The sequence below is a fragment of the Protopterus annectens genome, chromosome 2.part0, assembly GCF_019279795.1.
Source record: "Protopterus annectens isolate FY-2018-M chromosome 2.part0, PAN1.0, whole genome shotgun sequence".
Classification (NCBI taxonomy): Eukaryota; Metazoa; Chordata; order Ceratodontiformes; family Protopteridae; genus Protopterus; species Protopterus annectens.
The window spans coordinates 245,834,206-245,849,939 of record NC_056728.1 but is presented as its reverse complement, the minus strand read 5'-3'; positions in this window follow the sequence as shown (position 1 = coordinate 245,849,939).

Below are 15,734 nucleotides of genomic sequence, written 5' to 3'. Positions count from 1 at the left end.
TTGAACTGCTGTACTTTCTCTCCAGTCAACTTCCAGGTCTTCAGCAAGGTCTCTGTTGACCTTAGAGCCTTCTCTGACCACTGCTTGCAGCTGATTGTGGCAACTAATGGTTTATGCTATGGGCCGACTGTTTCATTAGGGATGACTTTAGGGATGGATTCTACCCCAGTCCTTTTACCTTACTAGGAGGAAATCTACCTGAGTTGCATGTTGGCTACTCTTATATGATCTTGTGACTGTCTTTCTTTCTGAACCGTGTGTTGGCTACTATCAAGCCATTTGCCAGAGAGAAGTCTAGAATGGCTTCTCCTTCTTTATTCCTGTTACCTCACCCTTATAAACCCAGGCAGTCCTCATATCCTGTTCTGTCTGTCCCAATATGTGCATTCAAGTCACCCATTATCAACACCAATTCATATTGTCCTGCTTTATCTAGTAAGTCCTGCAACTGCTGTCTGAATGCATTCTTTTCCTCACTATCACAACCCTGCTGTGGAGCATATGCTGAGATTATGAATCATATGCTGCCCTATGATTACACTGGAGTCGGATTGCCATGAGTCTGTCATTAATTCTGATGAAATCCCTCACTGCCCACTGAAGCCTCTCAATCACCACAGTTCCTACACCAGTTCTAGCCTGTCCTCCACCTGAGTAGTATATATATATATATATATATATATATATATATATATATATATATATATATATATATATATATATGGGTCTACTTCACATACCCGAAATACCACGCAACCGAAGACCTTATAACCAAGCTGAGAAAGCTGAAACTGCAAATGAATGATCACAAATCTGAAATGTTTCCCAGGGTAATTAGCCACTGGGACAACAAGGGGAGATTTACCCTTTTCCCCACTGTATTGCAATCCTAGAGCTGGTATATTTAGTTGGGGGGGGTGTAGACCCCCTCGCCTGGGTAGGTTGTAGATGGTGCAGTGTGTTCTCCATGAGTTCTTGGCCCAGTGGTTACTTACCCTGGGAAACATTTCGGCTTTGTGATCATTTGTTTATTTGAAGTTTCATCATTCTCGGCTTGGTTAGATAATCTTCGGTTACGTGGTATTTTGGGTATGTGAAGTAGATACATTATCTATCTATGTATATGCATATGTGTATGTATATTAGAATGTGGAGCGGATTGTCTGTTGAAATTTCTGGATATGGAAGTGAATCCTCTGCTAGAGTTCAATGGTGAACTGCTGGGGTCTGCCATGAGGGGGATGGGAACAATTTGAGATTTTTTTTTCTAAGAAGAATGCAGCTGAGAATGATTTATATCACCTGAAATGTCTTCAACTCCATTGGTTCCATTTTGGAGCATGTCTTCAGTTGTGTGTTGTTCTGAGAGGCTTAAGAATACTGAAGATGCCAACGTATGGTGAGAGCTATACTGTTCTTTTGGGTAAATGGCAGCAATTAAATATAGACACTATTTTTATCTACTTGAAACTGCTTATTGGGTTCAGGAGTTACTGGATAGTGTTAAGAAACAACAGGCTGAACTGTATAATTTTGCACCAGCAGATAATGTTGATTTTGCATTATCTGAGGTTATATATAATGTCTCTCTTTTTGAAAAGTGACCTTTCATGCAGAAGAAGAAAAAGATTCAGAGAGTTGAATTATTTCAGGAATGGGTAGGTGTTTTCTTGGCCTAGAATGATTGAGAGAACTGATACTGACCTTATTGTTGGGGATGGTAATATAGGTAATGGTGATCCTGTTGTGAATAATGTAAAATACTCTGCTAAGAGTAGTTTGAGTGGGATTACTGGCCAATTTGATGGTAGCAATATTGTGAATGTTAGTACGCAGGGCACTTCTTCTCAGGTGCCGATTGATAGCTCACTTTATATGATACCAGTCATCTGCTACAACTGCACAGATAGATGTTAGGAGAAAGACGAGTTTGCTCTAATCAGGTTTTTCCTGCTCTGCCCCAGCCCATTCAACAGGTTCAGGAGAGACCACCAGATTAATCCAGAATCCAAGGGAGGACAAAGGGGAAACAACCTTTAGGCGTGGGGAACCACCCCACTCTCAAGTGAATGTGGCAACCCACTAAAACACCTTAGTGTGGAACATTTCACACAGACAACTGACTTCTATCGAGATAGCACTACTGAATAAAGGACTCTCATTAATTCCATTACAGAGAGCTGATTTAGTTGATACTATTATTGACTTGAGAATGTTTATTAGAAATCTGATGTTGAAAATGATATACTCTTTTGAAGGCAATGAACATTTTTCTGGTGCAGTTTTTGTTAAACCTAGCACATTTGTACCTCAGAATCATCCAGTTTTTGAAGTATTCTATAGATTGTATGAAAATTATATTTTCAGTGTCGTTAGTGGTAATGAAAAAGGGTGCCCTTGCTTTAATTTGAATTACTTGGAAAGAAAAGCTCTTTTGGAATTACAAGGTGATACCAGTATTGTTATTTGACCATTGTGCAGAAGGGTGGTTCAGTAGTGGTGCTTGGCAGTGATTATTATTTTAGTTCTATTAAGAATATATTGAAGGATTCCTGCACATATGTGGAGGTTAAGCATGATGACTTAGAAGTTATGATATGTGGCGTACATGCCACTATTGATGAATGTATCTTGAATCATTCTATCACCCTGGAGCTGACTTATCATTTTAAAGTAGAGAATCCTCTTGTCCCTACTTTTCATGGACTACCTAAAGTTTATAACGATTCAGTTTGGCCTCCTTTTAGACCAATAGTATCAGGAGGTGGGTGGCTTACTGAGCCTTTCTCAATTTAGGTTGAGAAGCACCTGAGATCTGTCTTAGATCAGAATATTTTTGTACTTAAAGACTCTAGGCATTTTTTGCAGGATCTTTATATGTTTACGAGCCATCGTGTTCTACCTCTTGACTGTTTTCTTGTTGCATTGGACGTTACATCTTTGTTTATTTCCATTTCCAGTATGACTGGCCTTGATCTAGTTAGATCCTATCTTTTAGAACATAGTGTATATGATGAAAGGATGGCTGACCTGATTTGTCTATTTCTTGAGGTGGTCATAGAGAATAATGTGTTCATGTTGATGGTGTTTACTACTGGCACAAATCTGGCGTAGCTATGGACACTTCTTGTACCAATAGCTATGCCAATATTGTGACGGCTCAGTGGGAGAACAGGTTGATTTTCAACTCCAGTAGATTTGCAGAACATGTCTGTTTTTACCGCCATTTTGTTGATGATATTTTTCTGCTGTGGTGAGGGACTGTTCATGGTTTACAGGAGTTTTTAACATTTCAACATGGCACTGCAGATTTTCTTAAGTTTTCCATGAAGTTTTTTTCTTCTTGCTGATTGATTATTTAGATGTTAAAGTGGAGAGAGGTCCAGACTTGGCCTTTAACACAGGACTCTTTAGGAAGAAATGTTACAGGAATTCTCTTCTCCATAGATTTAGTATGCACCCAACCCATATCTTTAGAAATATAGTTAAATGACGAGGTATGTGGATGTCTAGGTAGAATGCCAGTGAAACTGGATTTGTAGATGATTTAGATAGATTAAGGAATGATCTTACTGAGAAGGGCTATGGACAGCTTGAGATAGATGATGGTCTTGCTTACAGTAAGCAGATAAGGGGCACTAGAGCCAAACCATATTTTTCATCATTTAGGGATGATTGGAATAACTGCACTGCATCTAAACCTGATGTGATGTTGTCAGTCTCGTCTTTATTCTCGCTGATGGGACAGATGAGTCAGATCTGATCCATCTCAGCCACTTTGCAAGCTCGAGGTCTTCATCAAAGCGTGTGGGCCTGTTTTTACCCATAATGCAAACCCCTAGTTACCTCAGATCTCATTTGCTGCACAGAGAAGAGGTCATTTAGCAGCTCTGGACTAAGTGTTTTTTTTCTAATTATATTCTTTCTACTGTAGGTTTCTGAATTTCCATAGCTTAAAACCCTTCTTGTTATTATATCTTTACCCTAATGAATGTTTGTGAGTCTCTTTCCTCCCTTTATTGTAATTGTTAGTGTCCATTTAAGCTAGAGGACATTTCTCTTCTTTTTTATCTTAGTATATCTTTCCATCATTTTAAAAAAAGAAAGTATCTTATTCCTGTCAACTTTTTTTCAGTCCATTTAAGTTAGAGGACTGTGTTGAGTATTTCTTTGTGTGTGTGTGTGTGAGTGTGTGTGTGTGTGTGTGTGTGTGTGTGTGTGTGTGTGTGTGTGTGTGTGTGTGTGTGTGTGTGTGTTTGTGTGTGGCCTGTTTCTCTTTTCTCCTGGTATTCTAGAGTTTTCAAGTTTGTCTCAAAAGCAGGAAGGGAAACCTCTTGGCTTCAAGAAATGCAAGAAATGTGTGAAAAATATGCCCCTTAGTGACTCACACACCCAATAATCATCTCCATCTGCCACAGATTTAACCAGAGGGCATTAATGGAATGAAAAAATAAACTTATTCTAAAAGGTCTGATTACGACCTCTTTTTCTGACGCTATATTGCCAGAATTGTCTTCCTCAGCCAAGTTGGATAAACCACAAAAACAAGCTTCTTCAGAGCCTAGATCCTCTTTGGAGCCAAAGCAGAAGCCTCCCAAACTGTCAGCTCCAAAGGAAATATTGGAGCAGACAACTAACCCACGGCTTCTTCGGAGGAACAAGAGCCCTTAGCTCCAAAATCGACCTTACCCTTTGAGTGTAGATGCAGGAGCTGATTGCCCTCTCAGGAACCAGTCCATTCTTGGCTCCCTTCATCTTTTCTAGCAAGATCAAGGTCACTTTACCCTCTCTATCTGGTAAAGTAGGAGTCTGTCTGATGAAGATGTGGATATGATGGTGGAGAGACCTTTAAAGACACTGGCCTTGGCCCAACTATTGTTGGATCTGAGCCCAAAGGAGTCAGATCAGACTCAGTCTTCCCCCTCGGTACTTGCTCCTCCTCCTATCCATCCTTCAGTTTTGGAGCTGGAAGATTCCGACATCCAGGTTGTGTCTGTATCATGTCCGGGACCTATAGCTTCCTTGAATCTGGTATCTGCCCTTAGTGTTTCCACCCAGTGAAAGCAGGAGACCTCTGGGAGCTGACACTCTCAGGATGGGTCCGTGGAGCTGGTTAAGAACTCACCGGATCCGATCCTGCTTTTGGGGGCCTCAGTGCAGGTGAGTTCAGCTCCTACCCCAGCTTCATAGTTTCCATCTTCTTCTCTGGGGGTTCCATTGGCTCTGACAATTTGTCAGATTCGGGGAGTTCTTCAGAGTAGGGGCGGACTGCCTTTGAAGTTATGAGGAGGGTTCTGACTACCTCTTAGTCTAGACACAATCTCCCTCGGATCTTCCTCCCAGTTCTGTCCAGGTGTCTTGTCTTCTCACCTATCCTCTTAACAGGTCCACAGAGATCCTAGACCCTCAGGGTGTCCAGCAGAGGAGTCCTGCCTCTTCTGAATCCTCCCCAGAATATCCCACTGAGGAGGTCCCTTGGAAGAGGACATGCCAAAGGAAGCATATTGACTCCCCAGAGGAGTTCACCTTGCCTTTGGCCAAGGAGTCGGTTTACCTTAAGGCCTTTGGGTCTCAACCTTCAACCTCTTGGGTGACCCCCTTCTTCCAATGAGTTTATTGAGTTAATTTGTTGGAAGGCTTGGAAGATCCCAGCTACCATAGAGCATACTCCTAGGAGGCCAAATAAATGTATTACAGCCCCTAAGGATAAGAATTTTTTGACAAACGGTGTAGCAGTTGATGCCATTGTTGTGGCAGTGGCCACCAAAAAAGAGCTCTCAGAGACTACTTTCTCTATCCAACCTCCGAATAAGAATTCCAGGACCATGGATAGTTATGGGCTGCACATCTTTTCATCAGCAGCCTTTGCTTTATGGTCATTGGATTATCTTACTCACTTCACTAGGTTAAAGAGGGGCCTGTTAAAGGAACTATCAGACTCCCTCCAAGGAGATGTAGCTGATGCGGCGGCAGATAAAGTCAATACTGAGCTTGCCACTGTATATTTGGTCGTTATCCCATCCATGAGGCTCATATCCTATTCAGCAGATGAAAGGAGTAGGGGAGCAGGTTTTAGGCATCTCTCTCAGGAGGCAGGCCTGGAGCCACCTCTGTGATTTCGTGGAGCCCTTCAAGTCTTCCTTCATTAACACTGCTTTTGATGACTCTTCTTTATTTGGGCCTAAAGTAAAAGAAATGCCCACCAGGTGTGAACAAGAAGGTAAGTATGTTTTTCCACACCTACTAGACCCTTTCCCAAAGGTCAGAGAGGCAGTGGGATGATGCAATTCAGGACATCTCAGAGGCCGTTCCAAAACACACAGAGGGTGGAACAATAATGGAAGACGCTGCCCTCATGGCAGGAGAGGGCCGCAAAATCAGGGCTCCAGAGAATTGTTCTTTGGTAGACCATTCCAGTGCTTCTGGAGTCCCTGACTGCTCCCCTCTGGAGGCAGTCGGGGGTCAGTTGTCTATGCACCTCAAAACCTGGCAAAAGGTAATAAATGACAAATGGGTGCAAGACATAATATTCAGAGGATATATAATTTCCTTCTCCTTCCCATCTCCCAAAAACAAGTCACTTCCAGACATTCCACCCAGTCAGAGGCAACAAGCAATCTTTAGAAATCCAAATGTTACTAAGAAAAAGATTCATCCAAGAAGTCCTCACAGACTAGAGAGGATCCAAAACTTACTCAAGATTCTTTTTAGTTCCAAAGAAAATGGGACTGGAGACCCATTTTGGACCTCAGCAATCTAAACACGTCTGTAAAAACGACCAAGTTCCAAATGGTGACACTGCAGTCAATACTTCCATTCCTAGGAAAAGACAATTGGATGTGCCCTATAGACCTTCAGGATGGGTACTACCACATAAAATGGAAAGGCAATCGAGAAGGTACCTGCAGTTTTGGCTAGGAGCCAGTCACTTCCAGTTTTCAGCTCTGCCCTTTGGTCTCACTACAGCCCCCAGAGTGTTCATCAGGTGCATGGCAGTAGTGGTGGCTCACCTGAGACACAGAGGATTCTTTTTATTTCCGTATTTGGATGACTGGCTCATGACCGCCCTGATCAGGCATCTTCTGCTACAAACCATGGACTAAACCCTTTGACTTTGTTCCTCCCTAGGTATTACCATAAACTACAAAAAATCTGCTCTAGAGCCGTATCATAGCTTAGTTTGTATAGGAGCAGAGATAAACATGACTACACTGCTAGCAAAGGCTCCCACAAGACAGAGTAGACAATCTCCGCCATTATGTCCGATTGTTAATCAGGAAGACACGAGCCTCCGCAAAACCGGTTCTTCAGGTCCTGGGGAAAATGACTGTGTCAGTAGTACTCATTCCCCTAGCTCATCTTCATATGAGAATATTTCAGTGGTTACTTTCTGCACAATGGTCAATCTTGGATCTTCCAATGTCACACAAAATCATGATAACAAACTCCTGCAAGGAGGTCCTTCAATGGTGGATTCACTTCCCATTAGTATCTCAAGGCCGTCACTTCATTCCCCATCAACCCCAGGCCACAGTGATCATGGACGCTTCCCAGATTAGCGGGGGGGGGGGCATTATCTGGGCAAGACAATCCAAGGCATCTGGCAGGAATGCAAGGCTCTTTTGCACATTAACATCCTAGAGATGAGGGTGTTTTTTTTTTTTTTTGGTGTTGCAAGCATTTCAAGACACTCTCCCTTTAGGAACGATAGCAATTCAGTCAGAAAACATTTCTGTAGTGTGATACATAAACAAACAGGGGGGAACCAGATCTTACCCCCTTTGTTGAGAAGCTGTGAGGGACTGGCAATGGGAAATGGCTTCCAACCACTTTCTGATAACAATGCACATCCTGGGGAACTCCAACATGATCGCAGACAAATTGAGCAGGGCCATACTTTGGCCACATGAGTGGTCCCTCAGTCAGAAGGTTACGGAAAAGATCTTCTAAAAATGGGGCCAGCCTCACTGTGATCTCTTTGCATCGCCCACCAATGCCAAATGCAGTGACTATTTTGCTCTGATCCCTCCTACGGGGAAGTCACCAAGGGATGCACTTGTTCACATAATCAGAAAAAGCAGGCTAGCAAGTATGGTAGGTGCACAGGCCAAGCAAACTATGACAAAACATAAGAGAGCCAGCACTTTGGGAGCGTGAATGTTTATTGAGAAACCAGACCAGTTTCAGCATATTGCTTTCATCAGTGGTACATACAATAAGGCAATATAAAGACTGCAATATATACTCTGTCAAATTAAATATAAATTACATCATTTCCTGACTAATGAATATTCAGTTTGATACTAAACCATAAAAATAAAATACAATCAACAAAATGTAAAATGCAAACAAAAAGATCTGAAGTAGGCACTTCATTTGTCAGCAACCTTTGGGATACGGATCCGATCTCGGATCTGAGCCGGCAACTTCTACCACAGCATAGATCTGAGCTCCTAGCTCCTCCCTTTACCCATAATCCCCTGCCAACCCTGACTGACCCCAGATCTAGTTTGCTGCGCTTCAAGCTACCAACTGGAGTGAAGTTTTGTGAGAACATTTTTTTCTATTTCTATCTTTTTCTTTGTGTGAGTGAGAGCAAGTGTTTAGGTACCCCATAGTCCTATATCTCTCACAATTTAATTTAATTTAATTTAATTTGTGGTTATTTTTCCTCCCTGCCCTCGCTGGTCGTAGTGTGTGTTTGTGGTGTGTGTAGGGGCCTAGTGAGTGTGTTTCTGTGCTACCATGTCGGAGGCCCCTAAAGCCATCTTTTCAAAGTGCACCGAGTGTGGCCATAAGATTTCACCGGCGGATGGCCACACCCAGTGCGTTGGGGTTGAACACCTTTCTTCGGGATGCACGATTTGCGTGGCGTTCAACCCCAGGGCACTTAAGGACCGGAGGTCGAAGCTGATTCTGGCGGGCCTTTTGCCCTCGGATTCGGCTCCGGCCTCCGGTGCTTCTGTCGCCGCTACCCAGCCCTTGGTGGCAGCCACGCCTGCCTCCATCCCTCCGGTCGGGACTCAACCTCCCGCTTCGGCTCCGGAGGAGAGGGAGGCCGGGAAAGCTAAATGGAAAGAGAAGCACCATAAGCGGCGGGCCGAGGACTCCTCCTCGGCCCCGCCCGCCAAACGAGCTTCTCCATCCAGAGCTTCTGGATCGCCTCCTCCTCGGCTCCGGTCCCCTTGCTTCTCACCGGGACCCGGTCCCCGTCAAGGTCATCGAGACGACACTCTAGGTCTGCCTCGGTGGCCTCTTCGAGGTCCATTTTTAGCATGTCAGATGCAGACATAGACCGGATGATGAGGAGGTTCATCCAGGCCCAGCTGCAGATGGGAGTGCTCTTGCCTCCCCCCCTCCGGAGGGGAGCTTGACCCCATTTTTTGCTCCAATCACTCCTTCTCCGACCCGCTTTCTGGGTTCAGAACATTCGGAGCCGAGCCACGTTGGATCCAGGGGTGGGTCGGAGTCGACAGTACTGGTTACTTCAGCTCCGACTGGTCCCTCGAGCTTGTCGGATCTGACCTCTCAGAGCCGTGGGCTGAGCTTCGGATCCGAGGGATTTGGTGTGACTTCAGCTCCGTCCCAGTCAGAGCACATGGGTCCTTCAGATCCGATGGTCTCGGCCCCGGGTCCGGTCCCTGCTTCGGAGCCAAGTGGGAGTTGACTCTCGGATCCTATCAAGGGTGGCTCCCCCTCAGCTTTCACTGTGGTGGAGAGGCCACTCAGGCTCCCATCACCCGGCCTTCGGGGAAGCCTGCTTCAGCGCCTCTGGGTGTTCCTTTGGAACATGACATTGCTGGTGAGACTTCCTCGGACAGCCCCACCGAGGAGGTTCCTCACAAGGCTAAGTGTAAGAGGAGGCACGTGGACTCCCCCGAGTCCCTTACAGAAGATACAGACTTAGATGAAGGGGAAGGCTCCCCAAGGTCACCCCCCTGAGGATGTCTCCTTTGGAGACATCCTGGAAATGCTCAGGATTAGGGGAGGGTGGTCTGCCCCCAAGGCTTCCTCCGATGAGCCCGTATTCCTAGAGGCGTTTGAAGCAGGGCCATCTACCTCTTGGGTGTCCCCTCCCCCTGACCCCCTGGTGGACCTTATCTCCACCAGGGCTTGGAAGGAGCCGGACACTGTAGAGCCAGTCCCCAAGTGCCCAGATAGGATCCTGAGTCCCCCTGCAGAAAGAACCCACTGGAGCAGAGGTCCCCCCGTGGATGCCATGTTGGTGGTGGCGGCCACCAAGAGGGAGTTGGCTCAGGAGAGCTCCGCGGTCCACCCACCAAGCAAGGAGTCTCAGGCGATGGACCGCCTTGGGAAGCGGGCCTTCAGTTCAGCAACCTTCTCCATGAGGGCACTGAACTATTTGGCACACATCATCCGGATGCAGCGAGATCTAATAAAAGAATACGCTGCCTCCCCCCCAGAGTCCATGTCGGAAGGGGACAAGCAGCTGTACTCCTCCCAAATGTCCACTCTACATTCCGTTTCTAACACCTCTATGCGGCTCTTGTCTCACGCCATGGAAGGAGCCGCTAGAGCTGGTGGAGCCGGCCTGGTAATGAGGCACCAAGCCTGGCTCCAACATTGTGACTGCTCGGAACCCTTTAAGGCATCATTCGCGAATGCCCCCTTTGATGGTTCTGCACTGTTTGGCAAAACCGTTCGCGACACTTTAGTCCAGAGCGAGAAAGATGGGAAGACGTTGTCTGCCGTCGGAGTCTGCTTCTCTGCTCCCCAGAGGTCCTTTTCTAAGAATCAAAAGGGTCAGAAGAAGATGTGGTTCCGGAAATCGCATCAGTCCCAGTCTGCTCTGGATAACCAGTCCTCTCGTGGCAGAGGAGGACAGGGAGGATGCTGCCCTAGAGGCAGAGGGGGTCCCAGAAGTTCTGGGTCCAGAGAACCCTTCTCTGAGAGGCCCACGCAGAACCCCTGAGGGGTTGCCCAGCTGCTTCACTCTGGAGGCAGTCGGGGGGCATCTTTCGAGGCACCTAGCAATGTGGGAGTCCATAACAACAGATCGCTGGGTGCTTCGCATTATATCCAGAGGTTACCAAATTCCCTTTATTGTAACCGCCAAAACCAGAAGCCTCCCCGACGTACCACCCCATCAGAGGGAGGCGGCTGCTACAGAAATTCAGCAGCTTTTACAAAAAAAGAGCCATCCAACCCGTTCCCCCAGATCAGCTCGGATCAGGGTTTTACTCCAGGTTCTTTCTGGTGCCAAAAAAGATGGGGGACTTGAGGTCCATCCTCGACCTCTCTCTCTTGAACCTGGCAGTACCCAAAGAAAAGTTCCGGATGGTCACGCTACAATCTATTCTCCCCCTGTTACGGGAGAATGACTGGATGTGCTCGATAGACCTCAAGGACGCGTACTATCACATTCTTGTGGACAGACGCTCCAGGAGGTTCCTCCACTTCCGGCTGGGAGCCAGTCACTTTCAGTTCAGGGCCCTTCCCTTCGGTCTCACCTCAGCCCCCAGGGTGTTCACCAAAGTCTTGGTGGTTATAGCGGCCCACCTGAGTCTTCAGGGAATTCAGGTCTTCCCATACCTGGACGACTGGCTCCTCATCGCCCCAACAAGGGATCTGCTCTGTTCAAGCAGGGATTACATCCTCAATCTTGCTCCAAGCCTAAGGTTGACTGTCAACATGGCCAAATCCTCTCTGGCTCCTACACAGGTAATAGATTTCATAGGGGCGAGATTGGATTCCAGACTAATGCTTGCTTTCCTGACTCCCGATCGGCTTCAGATCCTGAGGTTGCATGTTCAGGCCATTCTCCAACTTCCTGCTCCACCGGCGGATTTGATCCTGAGGGCTCTAGGGTCCATGGTGACAGCAATTTCTCTGCTGCCCCTAGCCTGTCTAAATATGAGAGTCCTGCAGAGGGTCGCTCATGTGGTGGCTCCAGTCCCCGAGCCTTCACACGGGACGACCATTCTCGATGCCTCCCCCCATCACCACAGTGACCAGGGACACCTCTCGCCTGCAGTGGGGGGGGCACTATTCAAGCAGAATGGTCCAAGGCACGTGGAACGACATAGAGACCTCCTTGCATATCAATGTCCTAGAGATGAGGGCGGTGCTTTTGACGTTGCAGGCACTCCACAGCCTTCTTCCCATTGGGACGATTGCAGTACAAATGGACAACATGTCAGTTGTATGGTACATCAATAAACAGGTGGGAACCAGGTCTTATCCTCTTTGTCGCGAGGACATGAGAGTGTGGGAATGGGCGATATCCACCAACCGCTTTCTCATTGCAATGCACATTCCGGGATGGTCCAACATCCTAGCAGACAGGCTCAGTTGTTCAATTCTGACCCCATACGAATGGTCTCTCAATCCAATAGTAGCGAAACAAATATTTGCCCAATGGGGGCAACCCTGTTGCGATCTTTTTGCCTCTCCTTCAAATACCAAATGCAACAGTTACTTTGCTCTAATCCCCCCTCAGGGGGAGTCCCCGAGAGACTCTCTAGTACATGCTTGGCCTTCCGGTCTCCTTTACGCTTACCCTCCATTGCCCATGATGCTGAAGCTCTTACAGAAAGCGAGTCAGTTGGGGAGCAAAATGATCCTCATTGCCCCATTCTGGCCTCATCAAACGTGGTTCCCGTACCTGTGGTCTCATCTGATTCATCCACCCTGGATTCTGGATCCCCTCCCAGATCTCATTACTCACCCTCTGGGTCTTCTGACCCCCAACCTGGCCAACCTCAAGCTGACGGCTTGGTTGCTCCAGTTCCACTCCTGATAAGGACTCCCAGAATTTCCTCACCAGTCAAAGCCATCCTAATAGCAGCACACAAACTGTCCACCAGAAGGGTCTATCGGAGTAAGTGGGAACGTTTCTCCATCTGGGCGGCGCACCATCACTTAGACCCTTTCACGGCGCCTCTTATGTCAGTTTTGGATTTTCTAACTACCCTTTTTCATCAGGGGGATAGTTGCTCTACAATCAAGGTACAATTATCAGCGATTTCGCATTATCATGTAGGGCATGGATCGGGCCCTCTAATTACCTCCAAGCTCTGTAAAGCTTTCCTCAAGGGTACCTTCCTTCTCAGACCTCCGGTCAGGAAGGTAGTACCCCCATGGGATTTATCTTTGGTTCTACAGGCCTTGACAAGCCCCCCTTTCAAGCCGGCGGCTACGGTTGATCTTAAATACCTCTCTTGGAAGACGGCCTTACTGGTGGCCATTACTTCAGCTAAAAGGGTCTCTGAGCTTCAGGCTCTCTGTGTTAAACCGCCATATTTGGCCTTCCATCAGGATAGAGTTTACCTCAGGATCAATCCGTCCTTTCTGCCTAAAGTATCTTTGAAAGCTAATATTAATCAATCTATTAATTTTCCCGTGTTCTTTCCCAATTATCAGAACAAAGGAGAGTACAAACTGCATTCTTTGGATGTGCACAGACAATTACGCTTTTATATTCATCGAACTGCTAGTCATAGGCAATCTGACCAGTTGTTTGTCTCCTTTGCCAAAACCAATTTAGGCAAGTCAGTTTCTAAAGTTACCCTGTCACGGTGGATAGCTAGTTGTATCCTCTTGGCTTATCAGAGTTCGGGAAGGCCTGCACCTCAGGGAGTCCGCTCATTCTACTAGGGCCGTCGCTACTTCGGCGGCTTTTAGAGCTAGGGTCCCCTTGGATGATATTTGTTCCACAGCCACTTGGGCTTCATCTCATACCTTTATCAGCCATTACAAACTGGATGTTGTTTCCAGAGGTAGGGCGTCCTTTGGCTCTGCAGTGCTCCGGAATATTCTTCCATAACGGCCACCCAGGATTCAGGTAGCTGGGGACTCTGTCCCAAAGGTTGCTGACAAATGAAGTGCCTACTTCAGATTTAGAAGTTATGTACTCACCATAACGTTCCATCTGAGTAGGTATCTTCATTTGTCTGCAACCATCCCCCCTCCTTCCCCCTGACCTATGTGATTCTGTTTAGGATCTGTCTTAGATAAGCCCCTTCTGGGGCACAGTAACAGTTGTTATATCGGGCAAACTTGATCTGAGGTCAGTCAGGGTTGGCAGGGGATTATGGGTAAAGGGAGGAGCTAGGAGCTTGAATCTATGCTGTCGTAGAAGTTGCCGGCTTGGATCCGAGATCGGATCCATATCCCAAAGGTTGCAGACAAATGAAGATACCTACTCAGATGGAACGTTATGGTGAGTACATAACTTCTAATTTTCTTTCTTAATTACACTAAACCTATGAAATTTATTTATCCATGACTAGTATCAAGACCCATGAAGAGAAAGGAGATGTTGACAAAACTCTACAGTTTGTCATTTAATCCCGGTGGGAATAAACCCCCTAATTTCACAATCCATTTCCTTTCCTTCATGTTTAATATACCATGCCGCACTGTTTTAAAAGATCTGTTGCCCGATATTTTATCAATGACTGTAAAAGTAAATTTAGCAGTGTGATGAACAAGTGAATGTCTGTATAAAGCATTGGTGGCCCTTGCATTTCTGATGTCTCCTAGATGTTCTGACATCCTACACCTAAATTGTCTAGAAGTTTGCCACACATAAAAGGCTTGATAAGTGCAGGTGGCCAGATATATAATCCAGTCTGTTCCACAATTGGCGTAAAAATTCATGTCATAAACCTGCCCAGTGTTTTTACTAGTAAATGATATTGCTTTGAAAACATATTTACAGAAGGTGCAGTGTCCACAAGGGTATGAACCAACCAGTCTCTCTCCTGTTAATGTTGTTTGATGGTCAGTGACATCCCGATGAATGATTTTTTTATAGTGAGAAAAATGGGACCCTAGTGTTTTACCCTGCCTGAAGGAATATGAGTATTTGTCCCCCAAAATGTAACCCAATTCTTCATTAGCCTGCAAAATATTCCAATGTTTATCTATTACATCAAAGAGGCTGTATTCCTACCAAATGTAGTGACCATTCTCAAAGTATCCTTATTGTCCCTCCTGGATGTGTGTTTGTATTGTAATAAGGTATCCCTGGATGTGTTGTTTGCCCATTGCATGGCCGAGTTCACATTCTGTATACCATATCCCCTTGCTGAAATCTGTTAGCTAGATCTTGGTGAGATAGTGTCAAATCCTGCTGTGATGAGCAGATTCTCTTCAAGTGCAGAAATTGAGATTTAGGAATATTATTAATAGTATGTTTCGGATGGAGACTGGAGGCATGTAACAGGCTGTTGTATTGTGGATATTTACGATAAACAGTGGTGCATAATGTATTGTCTGGTTGACTCTATAAATTAACATCCAAAAAGTGAATTGCATCCTTGTGAAAATTCACCGTGAACTCATCACCCACTTGTTTTCATTGATATATTCAATGAATTCCTCCAGTCACTGCCTCCTTTCCATATAAGCCAACAGTCATCCAGAAAACGTCTCCATATGTCAATCTCTGGCAAATATAGGTTATGTAACTCATTATATATGATATGTTCTTTGACATATCCCATGCATAAATCAGCATATATTGGGGCAAAAGATGCCCCCATTGCTGTACCTTGTATTTGCCAGTTAACATTCATTTTTGAAATAGAAGACGTTTTTGGTGAAGACATGTTCGGCCATGCAAAAGAGCAAGGTATTGAAACCTGGATTGCAAAGATTGGACTTATTTAACCAAAATGCTAACACTGTTAATCCTGCCCAGTGTGGAATGCTGGTGTAAGGTTATTTGACATCCAGGGTACACATCAACCAGTGGGGTTCTAATTCCG